The following is a 5,517-nucleotide window of genomic DNA, read 5'->3' as shown; positions in this document are numbered from 1 at the left end:
ATGCTACGTTTCCCAATAGTGGCATCAGAGCCAGGTTTATGCGTTGATGATATGCACGAGTAGAACACAAAGAGTTATGGGCGATGATTGTCATACTGCTTACCACCAATGTCTTATTTTGATTCGGCGGTATTGTTAGATGAAGTGGCCCGGACCAACCTTACATGACCACGTTCATGAGACCGGTTCCATCAACAGACATGCAACTAGTTTTGCGTAAAGGTGGCTGGCGGGTGTCTGTTTCTCCAACTTCAGTTGAATCAAATTTAACTGCGACCGGTCCTTGTTGAAGGTTAAAACAACAAACTTCATAAATCATCATTGTGGTTTTGTGCCGTAGGTAAGAACGGTTCTTGCTAGAAGCCCGTAGCAGCCACGTAAAACTTGCAACAACAAAGTAGAGGACGTCTAACTTGTTTTTGCAGGGCATGTTGTGATGCGATATGGTCAAGACATGATGTGATATACGTTGTCGTATGAGATGATCATGTTTTGTAAAAGTTATCGAGAACTGGCAGGAGCCTTATGGTTGTTGCTTAAAATTTGGGGATGTGATGCTTATGTAAAAAGCCTTCAGCCTAATAAGCTCGAACCCAAATCGGAGAAGTGTGTCTTCATAGGATACCCTAAGGAAACAATTGGGTACACCTTCTACCACAGTCCGAAGGCAAGATCTTTGTTCCCAAGAATGGAACCTTTCTAAAGAAGGAGTTTCTCTCAAAAGAAGTGAGTGGGAGGAAAGTAGAACTTGATGAGGTAATTGTACCTTCTCTCAATTTGGAAAGTAGCTCATCCAAGAAATCTGATCCCGTGATGCCTACACCAACTAGAAAGGAAGCTAATGATAATGAACATGAAACTCACGATCAAGTTACTACAGAACCTCGTAGATCAACCAGAGCATGATCCACACCAGAGTGGTACGGTAATCCTGTTCTGGAAGTCATGTTACTTGACCATGATGAACCAACGAACTATAAAGAAGCTATGATGAGCCTGGATTCCGATAAATGGCTTGAGGCCATGAAATCTGTGATAGGATCCATGTATGACAACAAAGTGTGGACTTTGGTGGATTTGCCCGATGATCGGCGACCCATATAGAATAAATGGATCTTCAAGAATAAGACTGACGCTGATGTTAATGTTACTGTCTATAAAGCTCGACTTGTTGCAAAAGGTTTTCGACAAGTTCAAGGAGTTGACTACGATGAGACTTTCTCACCCATAGTGATGCTTAAGACTGTCCGAATCATGTTAGCAATTGCCGCATTTTATGATTATGAAATCTGGCAAATGGACGTCAAAACTGCATTCCTTAATGGATTTCATAAAGAAGAGTTGTATATGATGCAACCAGAAGGTTTTGTCGATCTTAAAGGTGCTAACAAAGTGTGCAAGCTCCACCGATCCATTTATGGACTGGTGCAAGCATCTCGGAGTTGGAATATACGCTTTGATGAGGTGATCAAAGCATATGGTTTTATACAGACTTTCAGAGAAGCCCGTGTTTACAAGAAAGTGAGTGGGAGCTCTATAGCATTTCTAATATTATATGTGGATGACATATTGTTGATTGCAAATGATATAGAATTTCTGGATAGCATAAAAGGATACTTGAATAAAAGTTTTTCAATGAAAGACCTCAGTGAAGCTGCATATTATATTGGGCATCAAGATCTATAGAGATAGATCAAGACGCTTGATAGGAATTTCACAAAGCACATACCTTGATAAAGTTTTGAAGAAGTTCAAAATGGATTAGTCAAAGAAAGGGTTCTTGCATGTGTTACAAGGTGTGAAGTTGAGTCAGACTCAATGCCCGACCACTGCAGAAGATAGAGAGAATGAAAGTCATTCCCTAGGCCTCAGCCATAGGTTCTATCATGTATGATATGCTGTGTACCAGACCTGATGCGTGCCTTGCTATAAGTTTAGCAGGGAGGTACCAAAGTAATCCAGGAGTGGATCACTAGACAGCGGTCAAGAACATCCTAAAGTACCTAAAAAGGACTAGGGATATGTTTCTCGTTTATGGAAGTGACAAAGAGCTCATCGTAAATGGTTACGTCGATGCTAGTTTTGACATTGATCCAGATGACTCTAAGACACAAACTGGATACATATTTATATTGAATGGTGGAGCTGTCAGTTGGTGCAGTTTCAAGCAAAGCGTCGTGATGGGATCTACGTGTGAAGCGGAGTACATAGATGCTTCGGAAGCAACAAATGAAGGAGTCTGGATGAAGGAGTTCATATCCGATCTAGGTCTAATACCTAGTGCGACAATATTTTGTGACAATACTGGAGCAATTGCCTTGGTGAAGGAATCTAGATTTCACAAAAAGACTAAACACATCAAGAGACGCTTCAACTCTATCCGAGATTTAGTCAAGGAGGGAGACATAGAGATTTGCAAAATACATACAGATCTGAATGTGGCATACCCGTTGACTAAGTCTCTTCCAGGAGCAAAACATGATCGGCACCAAGACTCCATGGGTGTTATAATCATTACTTTGTAATCTAGATTATTGACTCTAGTGCAAGTGGGAGACTGAAGGAAATATGCCCTAGAGGCAATAATAAAGTTGTTATTTTATATTTCCTTATTCATGATAAATGTTTATTATTCATGCTAGAATTGTATTAACCGGAAACTTGATACATGTGTGAATACATAGACAAAACACCGTGTCCCTAGTATGCCTCTACTTGACTAGCTCGTTGATCAAAGATGGTTAAGTTTCCTAGCCATAGACATGTGTTGTCATTTGATGAACATGATTGAAAGATCGAGGATGTCGCCTAGAGGGGGGGGGGTGAATAGGAGCTTTAAAATAATTACAGTTTAGGCTTGAACAAATGCGGAATAAACCTAGCGGTTAATTTGTCAAGCACAAAACTTACAACAACTAGGCTCACCTATGTGCAGCAACAACTTATGCTAAGCAAGATAAGCAACTATGTGATAGCAAGATATATGACAAAGAACAATATGGCTATCACAAAGTAAAGTGCATAAGTAAAGGGGCTCGGGTAAGAGATAACCGAGGCACGCGGAGACGACGATGTATCCCGAAGTTCACACCCTTGCGGATGCTAATCTCCGTTTGGAGCGGTGTGGAGGCACAATGCTCCCCAAGAAGCCACTAGGGCCACCGTAATCTCCTCACGCCCTTGCACAATGCAAGATGCCGTGATTCCACTAAGGGACCCTTGAGGGCGGTCACCGAACCCGTACAAATGGCGACCCTTGGGGGCGGTCACGGGACCCGTACACTTTGGCAACCCTTGGGGGCGGTCACCTGTACCCGTCAAATTGCTCGGGGCGATCTCCACAACCTAATTGGAGACCCCGACGCTTGCCCGGAGCTTTACACCACAATGATTGAGCTCCGAACACCACCAATCGTCTAGGGCGCCCAAGCACCCAAGAGGAACAAGCTCAAGGGCACCAAGCGCCCAAGAGTAATAAGCTTCTCAACTTGTAACTTCCACGTATCACATGGAGAACTCAAACCGATGCGCCAAATGCAATGGCAAGGGCACACAGAGTGCCCAAGTCCTTCTCTCCCAAATCCCACCAAAGCAACTAATGCTAGGGAGGAAAATGAGAGGAAGAACAAGAAGGAGAACACCAAGAACTCCAAGATCTAGATCCAAGGGGTTCCCCTCACTTAGACAAGAAAGAGAGAGGAGATCTAGATCCACGTTTCCACCAATCACTTTCTCCTCTAAGTGAGGGGAACCCCTTGGATCTAGATCTTGGAGTTCTTGGTGTTCTCCTTCTTGTTCTTCCTCTCATTTTCCTCCCTAGCATTAGTTGCTTTGGTGGGATTTGGGAGAGAAGGACTTGGGCACTCCGTGTGCCCTTGCCATTGCATTTAGTGCATCGATTTGAGTTCTCCATGTGTGCTCTAAGCCGCTTTATCTCCCGTTTAGGAGAAAAGGCGTTACCTCTTTATCGCCTCCTCCGACGCACCGAACACTTCGAGTGGACGGATGCCGCCACAGCCGGACTCGAAGAAATAAAAGCCATATTGGCAACAAACCCGGTCCTGGCCGCGCCCAACATGGGCGAACCAATGCTATTATATATCGTGGCAACTCATCAAGTTGTGAGCGCAGTGCTCGTTGTCGAACGAGAAACGGACGGACACAAGTTCCCCCTTCAAAAACCAGTTTACTACGTGTCCACTGTCCTAACTCCATGCAATTCACGGTACCCGCATTATCAAAAGATAGCGTACGCGGTGTTCATGGCATCCCGGAAGCTGCGACACTACTTTCAAGAGTGTTCGATAACAGTAGCCTTCGAAGTACCTCTTAACGACATTATAAACAACCGCAACGCGACGGGCCGGATTGCCAAATGGGCCATTGAGCTCCTCCCGTTCGACATAACCTATAAGCCACGGCGAGCTATTAAGTCGCAAGTTTTGGCCGGCTTCGTCACCGAATGGACTGAAGCCAAACTCCCTAAAGAGTACGGCGCATATTCCAACTGGATAATGCACTCCAACGACTCCAAAATGTTGGCTGGTCTGGGGGATAGCGTCGTTTTGACGTCCCCAACCGGAGATACGGTTCAATACGTACTCCAGATAATGTATACGGACTCCAACAACGCAGCCGAATACGAGGCCCTTCTACACGGCCTCCGGATGGCAGTCTCCATGGGCATTCAACGCCTAGAGGTGCACAGGGATTCGAACCTCGCGATATCCCAAATAAATGGAGACTTCAATGCCAAGGATCCGAAAATGGCAGCTTATCGCAACGCCGTCCTAAAAATGTCAGCTCGGTTTGAAGGGCTCGAATTTCACCATATAGCCCGGGATAACAACCAGGCAGCAGACGTATTGGCGCGCATTGGCGCAAAGCGCGATGCCGTCCCTCCCAATATCTTCCTAGAGAGGCTGTTCAAGCCATCCGTACTATGGGAGGGAGAATCCGGAAATAACAACCCGGACCCAACCGCACTGCCCGATGCCGAACATTCTGACACAATTGGTGGTTCTGCCAACGAAGTAACATCTTCAGCCCACATAATAATGGCAGTCATTGCCCCGTGGACGAAACCATTCCTAGCCTACCTAACCAGGCAGGAACTTCCCGAGGACCAAAACGAGGCCCGCTGCATAGTGCGGCGATCTAAAGCCTATACGGTCCATGAGGGAGAGCTTTACAAGAAAAGCACAACCGGAGTCCTTCAAAGGTGTATCTCCGAAGAGGAAGGGCGGAACCTTCTGGCTGAAATTCATGCGGGACTCGGCGGGCACCACGCCGCAGCCCGGACCCTTGTAGGCAAGGCCTTCCGTATAGGATTTTATTGGCCGACGGCCCGGGCAGATGCTCAGGACTTAGTCCAACGATGCGTCCGTTGCTAGCTCTTTGCTAATCAAAGCCACATGCCACCCACCGCCCTCAAAACTATACCCATCACCCAGCCCTTCGTGGTCTGGGGGCTTGACATGGTTGGACCCCTTAAAGGAGGAACCCACAAGCAAAAAT

Source organism: Triticum dicoccoides, chromosome 5B (genome assembly GCF_002162155.2).
Source record: "Triticum dicoccoides isolate Atlit2015 ecotype Zavitan chromosome 5B, WEW_v2.0, whole genome shotgun sequence".
Lineage (NCBI taxonomy): Eukaryota > Viridiplantae > Streptophyta > Magnoliopsida > Poales > Poaceae > Triticum > Triticum dicoccoides.
The sequence above is the reverse complement of the archived record's forward strand: the minus strand, read 5'-3'. Positions refer to the sequence as shown.